The sequence below is a fragment of the Anopheles coluzzii genome, chromosome 2 (assembly GCF_943734685.1).
Source record: "Anopheles coluzzii chromosome 2, AcolN3, whole genome shotgun sequence".
NCBI classification, from domain to species: domain Eukaryota; kingdom Metazoa; phylum Arthropoda; class Insecta; order Diptera; family Culicidae; genus Anopheles; species Anopheles coluzzii.
The window spans coordinates 47547994-47567854 of NC_064670.1; the positions used below are offsets into that span (position 1 = coordinate 47547994).

General features: G+C 45.6%; 1 protein-coding gene across 3 annotated transcripts in view; it reads left to right on the forward strand.

Moving 5' to 3' along the window:
* Positions 1–19861, forward strand: part of LOC120949703 (mpv17-like protein) — a 143430-nt gene that overhangs the window by 46364 nt on the left and 77205 nt on the right. Inside the window, exon 1 of one of the 3 annotated variants that reach the window (XM_049605322.1) lies at positions 18476–18565. The exons of the other annotated variants lie outside the window; for them this stretch is intronic. The gene's annotated coding sequence lies outside the window, so the exon portion shown is untranslated. Of the gene's footprint in view, positions 1–18475; positions 18566–19861 lie in introns of those variants that run through there. 3 annotated transcript variants of the gene reach the window in all.

The following is a 19861-nucleotide window of genomic DNA, read 5'->3' on the forward strand; positions in this document are numbered from 1 at the left end:
ATTCGTTAAGCTGCCGCACAGGGAAAACGGGGAAAAAAACTCCACATATTGTCCGGAAAGGATGGTGCTGTACGAGACGCGACTACCTTGGTACGTGTCAGCCAAAGAGGCCGAAGATAGTAGCAATAGTGTTGGCAACAGTAGCAACTTCATTCTGGTTATTCACATTATGGAACGCTGGAAAGCACGGCAAGAGTATTATATATGCTTTTAAATGCTTCGAATACTCACCCCAGGGAATAATTTGTGTGGTACCATCGACTTTTTTTTTTTGGTAATTGTTTCTAGTTCCCGTTTGTGACTCAGATCGAAAATTGGTATCAAAAATACTTTAATGGCAGTCATTTGAAACAATAAGTTTCGTCATCAAATCGTTAATTCAACTCTGAACTGATATCCATACAGACATGAACTACGGTTATAAGTGCGCTGCTAATGGAATAACATTATACAAGTAAAATTGCGACGTTTGAGGACGTGTTTTAGTATTTCCTGAATAAAATTACCATTTTTCGAAAACTGCTCGTCAAGCACGGGGTTTACTTTATTATGTTTTGTTTGCGGCCCAACCCGCTCAGTGCGCTTTAAGTCTGCTTCATCCAGTCGTAAGCAATACTGGGACACAATAAAAAATCCTGGATGGTAATAGGATTATGCCAATAGCTCTTGACGATGGTGTTGTGTTCAGCATATCTTGGCAGCGTGGCATCATCTTCCAAGAGCAAGGGTTGGCAATCACGGATAAACTATGCACAGGGAACGGTGGTGTATAATGCTCGACAGAATTGAGAGCTGAGTAAAATAATTTATTCAAATTACCCATAAATTATACTTTATCTTCACTAGCTTGTCCGGTGAAGCGATGCGGCTGCACGGGATGGTAAAAAGACATCCGTACAGGAATCGCAGTATCGATCGCCGTTCGTCGAGGCTGAAGGCCAGATAGTGTGCAGTAAAAGAAGTATCATGTAGAAAATGTTGTGGCCTTGCTGCCGAATCCAGTTGCTGACACATAGCGATGGACGATGAAAGTGATCTATCAATAGATCAAGGGAAAGGTTCGGGATCGCATGCAGTAAACCTGGTTGGAACTAGGTGCAATAAAAGTAGCAATGAGCATTGGATGTCCTCCTAACTAAGCCAAAGCACGTTTACGATCCGTTTGGAGTAATCGTTCTAATAGGCAAAATCGATACGTTTCCATCCCTCTTCTCTGCCACGGCGAGGATGTTGCCATCACTCTTTTATTCGGAAATGTACTCTCATTTGGCTGAGGAGAAGTCGCGCATTAATTCCTAATCCCCACCATGGCAGAGCGCAGGACGTGTGTGTGTGGGGAGGGACACATTTATCTCGACTGTAAACTGTGTGAGCCGCGCGATTTAGATGATGACGTTAGGTGAAGCGCACATTCTAAATGCGGTCGTTAAGGGCTAAGGTGGTACTGGGTTTCTGGTGGGCTGGATTGATTGTTTGGAGCTGAGCTTACGTTCTTTTTTTTTATTTAAACTTTAAGATACGACAGCACCTATCTATCCAGCGAGATAAAAAGCGAGATCCTAAAATGGTGCGCCTCGAACGAGTAAAGTCTTCCCAAGGGGTGGTGATTCATATCGGCGCAGAGTTTTAGTGCCTTTAATTATGTTTACGATGCTTCTCGATGGGCAATCAGCCTAGAGAAATGTTCGACGATGGATGAAAGATGAAGGTGGCGCGCGAGACTTTTCTACGGTTGGTGGTGTTTTGAGCTATATTTTATAGCGATCGTTCTACGCGCTCGTTTCCTATAGCTTTTGTGATGTGAAGCACAACCTCCAACACTAATTCGTGTGTGTTGGTGTGCGCTGCTTGAAAGGTAATTAAGTTATTGCTCGAAACCCGGCTATCATTTGCCTGTTTTTCCCTCCACTCGAAATTTCTTAACGAACGTGAACGAGCCGAGAGCTGATGTCGTAAATTATGTTTAATTATCAAGCCCGCGAGTTATCAGTGGTTTTAATGGGTTTGTAAAGTTTTGCGGCAAAGCCCGGACAAAACGGCACAGGCAGCATACTTAGGTAAGGTGGCTCGCAGTAAGAACCGACCGAACCGAGAGGAAAGGTTGTCTACGTGTTGTGTTTTTGTTGGTGTGTTTGTTTGCTCCACGAAAACTAGAACACAGTCCCGACAGCAAACGAACGACAGCCATCAACACTCGGTTCCACTTTGGAAGAAAGAAACCGGTGTTGAGTAATCTCACGGGAGCACAAGATATCGGAAGATGCATCGAGAGGAAAGTGTTGTCATCTTTTATGGATGAATACTTTTTTGTCGTTGTCTCCGTTATTGTTGTTGCTGGTTTTGTTTGATACCACCTCGCCTGGAAGCGGGAAGGAAGAATAGCGAACATTTTCCATCACTCAGTGTCACGTTTTGTGCCGGCTGAACCCGGGATGGAAAGTTGTTCGGATGTTTGACTTGTTGTTGCGTTTTTTTGTCCCGCATCTTTCTCGTTGTCCAAGATAATGGAGATCACAGATAAAGCACGTCTGTACGGCGGGGAAGGCTTTTCTGTCATAAAAAGCGAACAAGAAAGGTAAACAGCCTCTTACTACACTCTACACCACTCACCATTTAAGAATGGAGCAGCGGTTTCATCGAGATATGCAGCAACCCCACCACGGAACGACCCAACCGCGCACCACCGCCGGGGAGAGTTTGTGCTGTACACACAGTCATCTGCCCCGTTTCTCCGTTGGTGCTGCTGGTGGTGGTGGCCGTTGTAAGCTATAAATTTATGGATTTTATAGCAATTTATATTCATTTGACTTACAATTCCGGAAAGAGGCGAACCTTGTCGGAATGGAATTTATGGTCGTTAGGGATAAGGCAGAGAAAACCGTACCCGTCTATATACAGTGTGTGTTGTAGATGACCGACAGACGAGACCGTCCGTCCGCTTCAGCAATTTCCCAACCCCAAGGTTGCTACACAGTGGAATTGGGTAGCCAAAGGATAAAAAAGAACATCAGACATGCCACAATAGGAGAGGGTAGATGGTTGATTGGGAGCTTGAGAAGTTGTGATCCCAATTTTGGGTGCAATTATGTATAATTGTAATGTTAGATGAAGATCAAAAGCGAATAGCGGAAGAACGGAAGAATCACGTTTAATGGTTGGCGGAGATGTTTTGTATCTGGCAAGTCATCTACACGTGTATTCAACGCGCGGATTCTTATTGAAATATTTTAATTAGGTCATACATTAGGTTATTGATGAACATTTGTTTTTAGTTTGTTTTTAACATTGCAGCTGGATCCTTCGAATTTGATGGATTGAGGGCATAGTTCGCAGCTATATTCAATTAATATACAATTCACTATACTATCGCAATATAGCAAATATTATTCAATATTGCCACAGAAGTCGCTTACCAAGTACCAAACAACGAACATTTAAAATACAACACTTTAAAGACAGACACATGCTGTTGGCTTCCCTCAAAGGCGAGACGAAACTTGCTTCCAAGACGACGAAGGGAAGTGATAAAATAATAGTTCCTTTTACCAGTGCTTTCATTCACACCACCAGCTCCACACTCCCCAGCAGGTCGAAGCTGATTCGATTAAGAAATGTATTTTAAACAGGAAAAAACCGTACAAGAATAAAGGCAACTCAGGCCAAAGGCCAAAGAATATCACACCGTGTGCACCGTGGCAATGGAGATGAAAAGAAAGTAGAAGTTATGTGGTGGTGCTGCTGCTAGTGCTTGCTGTTCGTTCAATCGTCTGCCATCGTCACTTTGTGCTAGAGCATCAGCACATCACCGAATCACAATTGACGACGGCGGAAGACTGCCGGCCGGTACATAATAAAAGCATTTGATAGCCAACCAACACCAGCGGCGAGTCCGCTCTGTTGGATTCCTGCCGTAGCACTCAAAGCCATTTTGTGCAATGTCAAATGGGGGATGCTTTTTCCCAACCATAGCTCAAGAAATTTCACTAAACCAACGGACGTAGCTGTTGTGTTCCCAGGCAAGATGGTGTGGCCTGACGCTAGTGATGGAGGAGGATGTCATTGTGCCTTTTGTGCGAAGAATAAGTGTACTGGTTGCGAAATAAACAGTAACGTTGTTATTCAACTTTACTGTTTTGTTGTGCGGTGCCCAGCACCCTGCGAACTTTGTGTCGTCTAACATAGATGCTTGAAACCTGGACGATTGAGAAGTACCTCCAATATTTTACGCACTGGTGAGTTTGAAAATCATTTTAATATCAAGCATGCTCGGATGCGTTCGAAACACGATGGAGCTAGCTGGGAGCAGTTCTCTAACGCGCAGAGCCGGAGCATGATGACAAAAGGAATCTTTGGCATGGTGGTGGGTTAGGTTGAGTGTGTTAAACATGACGTTTAATACGTTTTTCACAGAGTGGAATGAAATTGAAGGAGTTAAAAATATATGTTAGAAATATGTACATAAGATTTTGCGAATTCTTAAAGGATAAGCAAATCAATGACCACTTCGGACACCTCAAATTATCAAATTTGGTTCAAGTTACATTACATTACATAACTGTTATATTCTATTACATTAATTTGCGATGACTTTAACATTGATTTTGTAACATTAGTCATCTTTGGTTTGACCACTTTGGATCATTTTATACTTCAGATTTTTACAATGTTTTACCTTAACTTTATAAAAAAATAATCAGTTTTGTTAGCTATTGGGCGTAAATGTAATGGATTACATCCAGTAATACAAAGCTACTCTGCAACAAATTACCCGAATTTCATGATCAAGACAACAACAGAATAGCCAGTAGTTTGATGTCTGAGTTTGATGTTGGGATTTGTCTTCATTTCATTTTATTGCTGTGCAGTCAAAACTCGTCTCGTGGTTACATCCCGATTCGAATGAAGCACCCATTATTCTACCTGACCCTGATGCGATCAAAGATCCTGCCATATCCTGCAAACTAAACCCCTTCATTCGAAGATACCAGCTGATGCCCCGATGCGGTCTACCGCACCCTGCTGGGTTAGTAATTTCAAAGCAAAGCAGACATAAAAATCAACCATGCTGGGGGCGAATGAAATGCTAAACCAAGCCATGCACATACACACACACACACACACACGCAATAATAAACCCCATGATCTTAAGGGAAGAAGCTTGTTGGAACGTTTTTTTGCTTTCATCCCGTCTTACTCCGCTCGTTCTGTCTCTCTGTGGTCACGATTTGGACACGTGAGACTGAATCGTCGGAGTCGAGTTGCAAAATGCAATTTCCATGCATATGAGCCTAGCACGCACGTTTGATGGTTGTTGTTTTTTTTAGTTCTCATCAAACTCGAAACCCCTCGACATGGCCTCTTGATCGCAATGGCTCGGTTCTTATGCAGCTTTACCCACGAATCGATGCAATAAAATGGAATATTAAATTATGCTTCAATCGAGAAGGAGTGAATCTACCATGTCCGATGGACGGAGACGTGAGATTGCGGTGGAGGGTAAGAAATGCTGCCACGGCGATGGGAACGAGAATCCGCTGACCCATGCCCGAGGGACATTCAATCAATGTTACGCCGAAAAATATGAGTTCGTCTTGTGTGCGCCTGTGTTTTGATCGATAGTCATCGTACGCGAACAAGCCACAAACGGGGCCCATCACATTATCATTTAGATGTAGTCTGCTCGTGAATCAATCAAGCGCATCAAGCGCGTAGCGAACGACTGCCCTTTCCGCGAGTCACCGAGAGCCGGCCGAATCTCCAAGGGGCATCTTGCTAGATCCGCGTAACCGATTGCCAGCGATTGCTGACCCTTAAAACGCGGGCCTGAGCAAGGAAGAGAAAGAAAGCGTAACACATTCTTCACATTCCTTTCGTCAGCAGCTCGTACCATCTCACTGTGTGCGCTGTGGAGGCCGTGCTGTAATTAATCCGACCGTTCGTGAGTCGTTATTTTTGGACCTCGCCATTTAATTGGGAGCCACTGGCGGTACCTGCCGTCGCCGGCATGTCGGTTTTCGCGAATGATTCATTTCAATTTCAAGAGACGGGTTCTCCCGTTGAGCTGTACCATGGCTAAAGCACAGCAACGAAATGCTTTCTTGAGTGAAGGTAATTCCTGTGTGATTGTGAGTCAGCGGTTTGTATTTTTTTCATTGCCTTTTAAGCGGAGCAGCTTGGAAGCAGCGAATTGGATAGCTGTTCCATCCCGCACACTCATTGTTTAAGAACGGACTTTGGAACGGCACTGCTAGCTAAAAGTGCAAGCAATCACAACGCAGCATTTTGCAAGAAAAATCAAACGTTTTGTGCAATACTAGTTCCTTCGCTCTATCTGTTACCGCCCATCTCGCCAGTATTGTACCGTTTAATCGGCAAAATTAAAGTTCCAATTGCAGCTCTCTGAGCGTGGGGGCAGAGAGTAAGTAGTTATCCTGCCAGCCATCGCGCACTCTCCCGGACCGACGGCAAATAGCTAGCAAGAGAAGACTCGTTAGCGAAACAAAGCCAGCAACAGCAGCAGTCAGCCGCATCATCAACTGCCGGCAATGCTGTGCGGAGGGAAATAACAACTAGCGAATTAAAGATAACACCGGCCAGATAAGCATAATTGGAACGTCCCAATTGGCAAACGCGCGGTGGGCTTTTGGAATTGGGATCGTTGAGTGGCAGAAACTCGAAGAGTTTCCAGGTAATGTGTGTGTGTGTGTGTGTGCTGGTTAAAATTTGTCTAACGAGAATGAGAGGATTTGCTGGGAGGCAACTACCAACCAACAGCTCCTCTACCATCACCACCATCAGGTGAAGTTAATTTTAATGAGTTTGGTTTACTTTTCTTTAACTGTGCTGCCGTGTTCTTGTTCGGTTGCAGTTCTACTGCTACTCAATTTATGCTGCGAAAAAGGAACGTGTGTAGAAAATCGTTCTTAGTATTACCCCGTCTGCCCAAGCTGGGAAAGTTTTCTCAAGAGCCGTTTCGCACCCGTTTTATTGCCTCTTTTCACCGTTGAATGAGGCCTGTGTCCTCTCGTGCCCGTACTTTAATAGCTTCCTGTGCAATTGTAAATTTTTAACCACTTAACGACAGCTACAGAGCTTCGCCAGGTTGGCCGTCGAACGCTGTCTAGGGGGCAGGGCTTTTCTTTGAGCGTTACGCACTACCCTACTCCGTAAGCCCAGACGGCTCGTTTTAAAGCCTGTTCCGGTTGGAGTGACGCACACAAAATTCACTGTTGAAATCATAACTTATGGGAAAGATGAAAATGTGAGCCTGTTTACTGAACTCCAACCGTCATCACCACGACCCCCATATGCAATGCAGTCGACGCGTGCCCACTCCTGGGACGTTCTGTTGTGTGGTCGGCATTTTAGCACAAGGAAAGTGTGTCTCAAGGTGCACCGTGGGTAGAGAAAGAGAGAGAGAGAGAAAGAGAGAGAGAGAGAGAGAGAGAGAGAGAGAGAGAGAGAGAGAGAGAGAGAGAGAGAGAGAACTGCGACTGGGCGAAGGGCCACCAGCATTCCCTACCTTCCCGTTTTTTTCCGAGATCATTTTCTGGGTCGTGCTTTAAATTGCTACTTTTGGTCGCCGGGGAAGCGAAAGGGAAGCCTTCTAAATATTGCTTTGTGCCACCATCCAGTTGTGACGGGCACAAAAATCTTATTACGACCAGAAATCGTAATAAAACCATGCTCTTTCTACTCCCCTCCCCCTCACATCTCATCCCGTTCGTCTGTTGTTCTGAGGGGAAGTTATGTCTGGGTGATTGTGCACCATTACGAACGTTTATATCACGTCAATTATGCGCATACATAGCCGTGGTGCTGAGCGAACTAACCGGCTGTTCCCTGCAACCCCGCTCCCCTCACCCCATGTCCATCCATGTGTGGGTTTATGGGCGGAGGAGGGGCACCACACGATGATGATGCTCCCCTTCGCAGCACTCTCTACGTCTCTCTATTTCTGTCTCTCTCTCAGTTTGTGGCGGCCTATCTGCATCGATTCATCTATTCGTGAGTAGGTCCAATTTTCATGCTTCGTTTGGTCGCGCTGTTTCGACAGGCTCTCATTTTATGAGGTCGTTTAATGGGCTCTCCAACCCAGCCCTTCCCTGTTCCCTTTGCATCCCATTGCCCCGTTCTCGCTTCCACCGGCAGATCGGAGATAAAGGTAGTTTTGCAGTGTTTTTATTGGCCGCTTCAACCGTTAATGCGGGCGAAACGTGGGTTGGTGTGGTTGGAAGAAACAGGACTGCCGAGTAGCCCGAATTTCGGTATCACCATCATCTATATTCAAATTTTTCGCACAAAGTCTATTTTTCTGTTTTGTGCTGTGAAAGAGATAGTCGGCTGATCTCGAAATCTTTTGGTTGAAAATGAGTAGCGAAAATGAAATCGATTACGATCGTGCTTCGGGAAACCCGTGCGCCATTACAGGAAGTTCAATAGTTGTTCAATACAGCATACATATATTTTGCTGTACAGCTGCTACATGTTCACAAAAAAACCGCACAATAACTTTTGATTTGTCTATTAACAAATGCTGCTTTTGGTAGGCAGGCACACCCCGCCTGAAGCCACTTGACAGGTACTTTTTCCTTACTTTTTCGCAACCGCATTGCAATTCACTCAATTCATCGCCGTCCCACCAACCCCCGGTAGTCGCTGGAAATCGATTTCAAATGCGTCGAAATCTAAAATGGAACAAATTTCAATCTCGCCATTTCGAGCGAGCGCCAAAAATTGATAACGCTTGAGTGAAGCATCCAATAGCAGCGCCAAAATGGGAAGGAAATGAAAGTCCTCGCTCGCCGTGCCACATCCCCCACTCTCTCATGCCTCTTGCAAAGGAAGGAAGCCGGCATTGGGGAGAGTGAACAAAATTGAGATTATTTTCAAATTTGATTTCCTACCGCACAATACCACCCACTTTCTCACTTGCCCCAGTCCTTGCATTCCTCCTCCCGAAATGTTGGGACATGATTTTGATGCTGACATTTGCTGACCCTCTGGCGCACCCTAGCAATCTTCCGTTCTCGGGAAATTCAAGCCGCCAGAATACCAAAAGCTCAAACGTTTATGCCATCACTTTCCCGGCAACAGGCAACGAACCGGTGCCACCCTCCCCCACCACCCGGTGGCCGTGGAATGGGAAATCAAACGGAGAAAGAAACCTGCTGATAGTTGCCGGAGACCAAACACAAACCCATTGGCAAAGGTAAAAGTACAGGAAGAGAAATTAAAACACTGTTTAATTAAATCAAATGGCTTTTAATTTGAAACAAACAATTCTCACTTTTTGACCCTTTTTCCGTTGTGGTTGTTGTTGTTTGGTCGCGTAAGGTTCTCTGTTCTTCTTTGGCCCGGGAAATGGAGGGTGGCCATCTCCTTCTTACGCCCAAACTACTACACTGACTCAGCGGTGGAAGGTGACGTAACGAGACAGCGAAACGGCCGACCAAAGCAAACCGGCCGTGGACAAAGTGGAACCGAGCGAGTGAGGACCCCTCACACCGATCGGCTTGAGACGGTGGCGGTGACGACGACGACGACGAGACGGTCTCACAAACAGAAGAAGGTGATGTTTTATTGACGGCGTTTGGCGTTTAGCCGCTGCCGCCGTCGGGTCCGGAATCTCTTCTGAAATTACGCTTCTTCCACTGTTGAGGAGCGGAGAGGAAATAGAGGTGTTCGTGGCGGGCGACTTTCAAATTGCTGGTGCTTCTTGTTTTCGGCCTATGATGCCGGTCGTTTGATCTATCTGCGCGTTTGTGGTGCGTCTCTGCGCCTGCGAGCTGCGGAGATCAATCGCTTTTTCGGCTGGGACCCTCTGATTAATATCGCATTTGCGGCCGAATCTGTCATCTGCGTTGCTGCTGCGCTGCGTGAATGACTACCAGGGCGAGGTGACCGTTGGGGCAGTAGTGGGTAAAATTACAGCCATGCGTGAATGAAAAATTAATTGGAGGTTGTGGAAAAACGCAGCTGTAGAATAATTGCCGGGAAGGAAGCGAGCGGGTTTTATGTTTTAATTGCTAAAATATTTTTAAAACGCTTATGACAAAACCAATCCCCAACCGAGCAGTAATAAATGCGAACTTTGCAAAATTTTAATCTTCTTCCATCAACGGTGCAGCATTAATTAAAGCCACAGTCGAAGGCAAATGTGCAAATGATGCAACAAACTCGAAACGATCATCCGGCATTAAATAATAAATTTTCATCTCCCTGTGCTCTCCCTGCTGCTGCTGCACTGCGGTTCTATCAACTCATGTCTCCGTCACAACAAAGTTGTCTTCAGAGTCAGACGGAAGATCTCTCCGACGAAAATAAAAGCATGAAGAAGATGATGCCAAGATGCAACCCGAAAGATGAGAGGAGTGCAAGTCGAAGCAACAACAAAAAAAAACCCGGGACCGGTAGCTAAAGTCCGGTAGCAAAAGCAATTCAAGCGGTGTGTGAGAAAAGCAAGATGCCTTTTGCCTCATTCTGGGAGCCCGAGAAGAAGCAGTGGAAGATCTTTCATCGTTTCTTTTGGCCTTTTTTCTTCTCTTGCTGCTTCTACTGCTGCTGCTGCCGTTGCTCATCTGAATTTGTCTGAACCCGTTTCGTTGTATCGAAGATCTCCTTCGTCACACGGCTTATCCGCTGGCGGTGGGATAGGTTAGTTTGTTTTGGCCCTCTTCTTGCACTCCACTGCACAGCACTCGTGGGAGTTCACCTGTCGCCGACCAGCCCTCGCGCGAGCGTTCGTCGCCTTTCCATACCGTTAATTATCGATCGCTTTTTCGTTGAGCCCGTCTAGCGCTCTTTCTCTTCAGATTCACCCATGGAAGTCACCACCCTGCGAAAAGCGGAGGCCCATAGACTGCGCGCGTTTTTGCTGCTACCACACACACACACATATGTGTGACCCATTAATATTGACCATCAAGCAGTTTGCTATTAATGCTCTCTACTGTTATTGTTATTGTTATTGCGTGTATGATGTCATGTTCGTTTCAAGCGGAACTTCACTTCGGAGTTTGTTTGGCTCCGGGGCCGGACTGTGGGAGTGGCGGCAGCAATAAAGTCCATCATATCGCTTAACACACACGCGCGCGCTCGCGCGCGCGGAGGAATGGCCGTCCGGTCGTCGGTTGCGCTCAGTCGTCATTTATAATTAAAAACTTAATTTCTTCTTCAAACGCAAACGCACCGTGGCCTTCCCCACGGACAGCTCGTGTGTCTCCCTTCGGTCGGCGCCGCCGGATTGTGAAGGGAAAAAGTTTTAATTGATAGGCACCATCGCCGGGGCAAATGGACGGAAACGAATTGCGTAGTCTCGGCACTGGGGAGGAGCAGGAGAAGCAGGCCAGTCAGCAGAAATTATCATCCATACATTGTTAGGGGGAAAAGAAGGCGAAATTTGGACGAGCGATAGCCTGCGGACGAGACGGAAAAAGAAGGCGATGGTGGTGCATATAAAAATAACAGAATCGAACCAAACTTTGCCCGAGTTTTTCGACTGCCACAACGTGCAGGTTCTCGAAGTTTTTCACACCACCTTTCCCCCGTTCGCTCGCATTTTTATAACCCTGCCAAGTGGCACCGGAACCCTGGTGCTGGTGATACTCCAGAGCCAAAAAGATCCAAACGGGGTGGAACGATTTCATCGGCAAAGAAGACTCCTCCACTCCCTGACGCTCGGCAGCACCACCGACGCAAAGGTACTTCATTTCTCGATTCATTAGGAATTCCACTTAAATTTTCCAGCTCTAATTATAGTTTGGAACATTTTCCGCCCCGGCCCGGTTTAGCGCGGACTGCATTCATTCCCCCTGCGTGTTCCGTTCGATTCGGTGGAGTTTGGGTTCGGTTCTTTGGGGCCTGTATGAACCTACCGGAAATGAGATTTGTGGTGTCGACTGAAAGTTTCACCGTTTGCAACAGCAGTGTTGCTGCTGCTGTGCGGAGTACTAATTGGACGTGAGACGTGTAAGGGGTCGCTCAAGGACATGCTGCGAGACCCGCGGCAGACGATGGGAAGATGAGCAAACTTTCTTCGAAACAACCCTGACAGCTGGTTGTAAGTTTTTGGATTTTTCAATGTAAAGTTTTAGGTCACAACCTGTGTGCCGTCGCGTTCTTGAGCCGTTGATGTTCGGGATAAAGGAAGAAAGAAATTCGCCACACTGTCGATGAGGAGGAACAATTTGTTTGGTAATTGTAAACCACGCGGCGCGCACTTGACGCTATCCGTGATGTGGATCGGAAATGCTGTGGTGGCTTCGGATGAAACTTACATTTTGTTATGGCACCCATTCCTGAGACAGTGTTGAAGAACCCATTTCCACTTATTTTTACAATGCTTAAATTACCCCGATGATCGAGTATGTTTAAGTGTACATTGAATTGGAATATTGAAACTTCAAGTTCAAGCAGTCACCGAGATACTAAAAACCCCCTGCTACCGAACTTTCTCATTCCAAACAAGTGTCACGTTTGCGTTCGAGATGTTTGCGGGATTACTCGGATGTTATGTTCGATCGCTTCCCCGCTGCGCTTTTGTTAATCTCATTTTCGAAGCATTAAATTCAACATCCTGAGCATGATTTATTGTTTTTCCAGCTGCCACCTTGGCAAGCAGTTCGCTGCTGCCACACTTCGGCCGCCAGTCGAATAACCCTTCCGAACGTGTCGTTTTTTTCTCACCCCTTCGCATTGCTCGTTTGCTGGAATCGTCATCGCGTTTGTGTGTCACGCAGAAGTGCTGGTGGTGATGCAATTACTTCTAAAAGGCACCGCTGACAGCGGGGGAATGCTGGCAGGCGAATCAATTTATCAAAACTTTGTAGCTTCTATTTCTCCCTTCATAGCAGTGGCTGAGTTGAGAGTTGGAGTGGTTCAAACTGTGGACGTACTTAGAAAATAAAAAAATCACACATAAACCACACGACGGCGAAGGTTCGACGTGTCACTGGCTGTGCGTGTTCATTCGTTTTAGCGTTTGTTTTCGTTGCTTGACATACGCTCGGATACATTGGCTAAGTGCTAAACATACTCTGTGTATGTGTCTATGTGTTGGGCTATGTTCTAAGAGCTGATATGGTAGAGGTTCTTCGCTTTCCCTTTGCTTCCTTCCAGTACACTCTGAGCAAACAGACACAGGACGTGTCTGAAATGAAAGCGCAAAGCGAGAACAGTGCAGCGCGCTCCGAGGTTACTTCCGATGATTTATCTTGAAGGATTTATGCTTTTACGGCACACATACACTCATACACACACAGACATAGAACCGCTTTGGTACGGTTGGCTCTCGCCCACAAACCGAAATTCGCCTTCGATCGATCGAAAGCGGAATGAAAGGCACAACTCGTAACAAGACGTTAAAACAAGACGATCGATCGTTGTAAATCGATCGGGGTTACCCTCCACCATTGCTCGCCCATTCATCTTGTCAGGTTGGTGCGTTTTTCACTTACCCAACATCCAGCAGAAGCGGTTACCGGGCGGTGGCTCAAGTTTCGTCACGGGTTTGGCACGGTCTGTGGCAGGGGAAGGCAAACAAAATGAAGTATGAATCTCTTGCACGAAGCAAGAGCACGAGAATCTTCAACACAAACTTCACGGCGCGGTTTTTTTTTTGCGACGGCTTCCCATCAGACGGAGAAGGCAGGAGCGTGCCTCCCACACATTGGAAGTTCGCTGCTCCGCCGGCAAAGCCACTAGAGCCGGAAGAGAAACAATAAAAGTCGATCGTAAAAGTCGTCTATAAAATATTTCCCTTACTGTAGGCGAACGTGAGGAAAACTTTGTGGTTCGCTCGCCGGCAACAAAACTCGGTTCAGCTTGCGCTGCTGCCGAGCTCTGTTCTGTTGCCGTTGGTTTTTCCTGTTTTATTTTGTATCACAGCAGAGTGGAGCAGCGGGCAACCAATGGTATGGGGATCGGGAGCTGCTCCCGCACAAACGGTGCCACCAGAAACGGTAGCGATAAATTATCTAACGGCGCGGCTCCGAAACGAACCACTGCCAACACGGGGCAGTGCGTTTTTCCGTGTCTGCTAGTTGCTAGCGCCACCGTTGGGTAACTTAAATTGCTTGCACATACACACATACACACACATATACACCAGGCCCCTAATGCCGGGACCACCTCGGTCGGTGCACGCGCTGGACAGTACACGAAATGGTCATTAGAAGGGTTTGCATCCGGTCGGTGGTGGTTCTGTAATGCGCCTTCCTTCCTTGTCCCGTCCTGTAACGATGTTTAAAACTTAAACGCGCTACTGTCGCGGTCTGACTAACAGCAATCCGGCAATATGGTCCGAGTTCTGACTTTGCTAGTGATATTTCTTTTTGTCAAACTGGGGCGCTTAAAAGTACGAAAGGTAATTGTAAGAATGAGAAAAAAAACTAATGTTGGAGTTTTTTAGGTTCGAATGACTGTCCAAAAAACGCGTTCAGTCATTTTCAGTGTGCAAGGGAAATATTTACGATGTTGCTCTCATTAATTACCAAGCTCATTTATCAACTGCACCGGTACAGGTGGACTTGGGGGCTGTGTTTTGTGGAGAGCTTCTTTCGCTTGGAAGTTCTTTCAGCTTTTGGTAGTTTCAGTGAATGTTACACAGTCACATTAAGAGCCTTAATTAAATGGGAGTTGTTAATCAGAAGGACAAAATGGTAGTTAGCATTAAAATGAATATTATGCGTGTTTATTTGTTACATCGTATGCTGACGCCTTTTCTATCATCAGAAACAGCCATGTGTGTAAATGACTTTACAGGCTAGGTCGACGCCACTTGAATGTAGTATGGTTATGGCTTCGGTAACCGAAGAACTTTTCTTTGTGACGGTTTCTCCATGGGATTTTCATGATAAGCACTGGACTCTTGTTTATAACATTCGACTTGCATTCTTACTGTTGTTAACATTGCATTTTTGCATTATTTGTTTATGTAGCCAACTAATAATTTCGAAAATGTCGTATAAAGTACGGTATCATGATCACAAAAATGTGCAATTTTGCGTTTGAAATTGATTTTCAATGTAGTAATTGTGTCTTGTGTATCATGATCGAATATTTTTAGAAGGATCATCTCGTTGCTAAAGCACCTATGATTCCTTTTACCAGTATACAGGATTTTTTTTTTTTTTTTTTTTTTTATAATTTAATTTAATTTATTTAATTAAATTGTCCGCCAAAGGCTTAACAATATGTTGCTTAAAAACTAAGGAGGGGAAGGAATGTACGGGTTAACGAATTATGGAGCGGGAAGGGAGATAGTGTTGCGAAGGAGGGAGCGGAAACGGGAGGGTGGGATATGGTAGTCGAAGAGATCGGAGTGGTCATTGAAGGTGGCTAACGCTCGTAGGAGTGGGTCATTTTGGCCGTAACGGGTTCGGCGAAATTCAATGTAGAGGGGGGCTCTCGGGCGTAAGGGTCGAGACGGAACATAAAGGGGTATACGCGACAGGAGAGATGGGGAATCGAGATCAGAGGAGAGAAGATTGGCAACAAAAAGGGACTGGATGATAGAATGTCTGGCTTGGATAGGTTCCAGATTAAGCAGGCGACAACGGACATGATATGGAGGAATAGAAAACTGATTGGGAAGGGAGCGACGAATGGCAATACGGGTAAATTTGCGTTGGACTTTCTCTAGCCTAGCCATGGCAGTGATACCAGGTGGAGACCAAACGACTGCAGCGTATTCAAGAGTGGGACGGACCCAACAGCAGTATAAGGACTTAAGGCACATTGGATCTCTTATCTCGCAAGCTAAACGAAGGATTAATCCAAGAGCTTTGTTGGCTTTTTTTAGGACGAATTCGACATGTACATTAAACAGTAATTTTTCGTCCAACCATACACCGAGATCTTTCAATGATGAGACGCGAACAAGTTGAGAGCCACAAATGTAGTAGTTCCAGAGAACTTTGTGGGATGAACGACCAAACGATATGATAGAGCATTTTTGAGGACATAAACGGAGACCATTGAGGCAACACCAATCAGAAAATTTGTCCAGCGCATGCTGGAGGACATTACAGTCATGAGGTGAGGCAACAGGTAAAAAGATTTTTACATCATCGGCGTAGAGAAGACAGCTATTTTGAGGGAGCACAGATACACAGTCGTTGACAAACAGTATGAAAAGCAAAGGACTGAGCACACTTCCTTGAGGTACGCCAGAGAGACCTGCGAATGTTTCAGAGAAACTATCACAGACACGTACTTTGTAGGAACGGCCAGAAAGGTAAGATCTGAGCCAATCTAAAAGGTAACCTCCGAAGCCAAGTTTCTCAAGCTTAGCTAACAGGAGATTGATTGGTATGCTATCAAAAGCTGCTTTCATATCGGTATATATAGCGTCAATTTGGCTTGCGGATGAAAGTGCCGGATATATAACAGATAATAGACACATAAGGTTTGTAACGGTGGATCTTTTGGGCATAAAGCCATGCTGGAGAGGAGATATATAGCTGGAGACAATAGGAGACAGGTACGAATGAACAATCGAATCCATAATTTTGGACATTGAGCATAGTATAGCAATACCGCGGTAATTAGAACATAAAGAGCGATCGTTCTTTTTGTGAATGGGAATAAGAAATGCAGATTTCCATATTGTGGGAACGGAACCCTCTTGGATTGATCTGGAGTAAATACGGGACAGAAGGGGAGCAAGAGACGTTGCACATTGTTTTAATATGGAAGATGGAATACCGTCAGGACCAGGAGAGAACGAAGGCTTCAGTTTACTCATGGCGGCAAGGACACTTTGCGTGGTAATAGGCACATTGTTGCATGAGAAAACATCGGGAGGCGTTGTAGAAAGTCCTTCGGATACAGGGAACTGATGGGTGGCAGGATCGACAAACACACTTGACAGGTATTTTGCAAAAAGTTTGCATTTGTCCTGAGTGCTGGAAGCGACTTCGTCGTCAAAGAAGATGGTAGAGGGATATTCCGATTTAGAAGTGCGGGATTTGACAAAGCGCCAAAAGGACCCTGGATCCATCGAGAATCGGTCCTGTAGGCGCACAACATAGGACGCGTAGCAGGCACTGTTATATGTACGGTAAGCTTTGTCTGCGTATTTATAGATCCGTAGGAAATATGGATGACGCGAACGATTATATGCCCGGAGAGTGCGGTTTTTATCGGCCTTCAAAGCCCTAAGCGACCTGTTCGACCACGGGGGACTGGGGGAGGGTTTCAGGAGTGGACAGCAGAGAGGAAAGGAGGAGGTGATTACATTGTTGAACTTAAATACTACTTCGTCGATGTTGCTGCATTGTTCGATGAAAGACCAGTCGGTCTGCAAGATGATATCACATAGCTTTCTTATATTCGTTCTACGGAAGTTAAATCTTCGGTATCGAGATCGGTATGATTTAGGTTGATGTTGTTGGATGACGGGGGTTGCAAACTTAACGGATAGTTCAAGTGCAGGATGATGTTGATCAAGCGCCACAAGGGGTAGGGGTGATTCCAGCACTGAAGAGCATAACTCGGCAGCGATCGTATTTCCGAATATAAGATCAAGTTGACGGTCACGAGAATTTTTTACTCCTGACAATTGAAGCAAGCCGTTAAACGACATTCCATCAATGAGAGCTGCATTTCCCGTAGAGGTGCTGGTCGAGGTGAAATGAAGTGGTAGCGTCGGCGACGGGAGCCAAGAGAGAGAGGGAGTGTTGAAATCTCCGAGCAACAGTAACTGATCGGATGGTTTCATACGTTCCGTAATGAGGCACACACTCTCATTTAGTGAATCCAGGATTTCTACACATGAGCTGCGATCAGGTGGAATGTAGATGACACCAATAAACAGAGATAAATTAACGAACTTGATGCATACCCATGAAAGCTCCAGTGACGTGAAGGTGTGCGAAATTGAATACGAAGTGAGCTTGGATGAGCATGCTATCAGGACACCGCCTCCACGAGAGCGAGAACTGGTATTTGAGCAACGGTCACAACGATAGATCTCGTAATTATTGTCGCAAAGGAGAGAGGAAGGCACGGAGTCATCTAGCCATGTTTCGGTAAGGGCGTACACATCGAAATTGTTCTCAGCCAGGGCTTGTCTCACGTTGAGTAATTTAGTGCGTAATCCTCTCACGTTCTGATAGTAGATGGTGAGAGAGTGAGATGATACGGCGGCTTGATGGACTGTGTTGTTGTCGTGAAGCGGAGTAACGGAGGTTATTCGTCTGATGTTATCGTGAATGGTGTCTCGATCGGTGGTTCTGCGTTGTCTGGATTCGGTTGCGAAGTGTGTTGGGATGGATTGTGGGCATCTAGTGGCAGTTGTCGTGTGGGTGGGCGCCAAAAATTTTGAGCAGCGGATGAACGGTGATCGATGAATTCTCTGAATATTATTCCTTTGTGCCAGGTATGAGAGGAGAGTGCCCTTTCTCGGAACTCAAGCGACATCCCTACTTTAAATGAGATAAAAGTGAGAGTGCTAGGATCGCGGTCGCGGGGCAACAGCTTATTTATGATGACGTCATCAGTACCCAGTTGTGTTGTTATCATTTCCTTCATCTCGACGTCTGTGACCGACGGAGCTATGCGGGTAAGGTATAACCAAAACCTATTAGAGTTAGTATCACTTAATGGGACTGTCAACACGGCACGAGACGATGTTGATATAGGCGCTGTACCCGTGAGCAGTGGGGCATTAGGGTTGGTATCCGGCGGGGTAAAATCAACAAGCCTCCGCTTAGGTGGATTTCGGGATGGTGCGTTTTGTGAGTTACGATCGAGCTCACCGGGGCGAGAGCTTATAGGAGTGGCCACAGAATTATTCGTTAGAAGCGGTAAGCCAGGGGGAGCAGTAAGTAACGTAGTGTGCGTGTTAGCATTAGTTGCGTGGAACGCGGCTAGAACATCTTTCTTGACTGCGTCCAAGGCGTCCGTGAGACGACGATCAAATTCTCCAAGAAGCTCCAGCTTCAGGTTTGAAAGAGCAGCTAGCATTCCATTAGGTGAAAAACCCTTGCCGGCGCGTGATTCACTGCAGCTAGTGCAGATCCAAAGAGTTTGTGAGTCAGGACGTTTCAGCTCGGACATGACCACCTCACACACACTCAAGCAGCCAAAGTGGTAAGTGGTATTACAGAAGCCAACACACTTATAGGAGTCATCACTCGTCACAGGAGCAGCACAGGAGGGGCAGGATTCGGCCATGATGAAGAAAGAAACGAACAACAACACACTAACACACGCGAGATTGAATGTATATGATCCCGGCACGATGCGGTTTTGATTCAATCTTCGGATGGAAATTAAGCTGCGGGGTTTGTACACTTGATGAAAACCTTATCACTGGATGATAAATCGACCAGAGATGGACTAGTTGAGCGCGTGCAGAAGCGATATGAGATTGAAAAACACGCGCAAAAACGGTCGAAATGTTGGAGTGCGATCAGACTGTGAATTGATATTCTGGATTTATTGACAGAACTTCCTGCTCTAATAGTAAAATGGTATTCGGTTTTTTTGTATTTGTTTATAATATTGCGCTATGCACATTTTGTCTATTTGAATAGCAATACGTATCCATTGAAGCACATGTAATAGATGCGATATGTACCTAACTGTTACAATAAGTCACAGGTTTTAACAATTTCTTTTATGAGCATTGTCGTGTAGCTTGGTTTCTTCAAGAATTGTAAATTTTTGATGTAATATAATGCTATTAAAAAGGGTTACTGAACAAATCATGCGCATCAAGGGATTTGTTGATCTTGAAAGTAATATTATTTTATACATTACAAAATACTGTTTGAAGTTCAAATTGCATCTGTGTGAATGCCTATACCAGCACATTGTAATTGCAACCCGAAATAAAAACCAAAAACCATTCCTT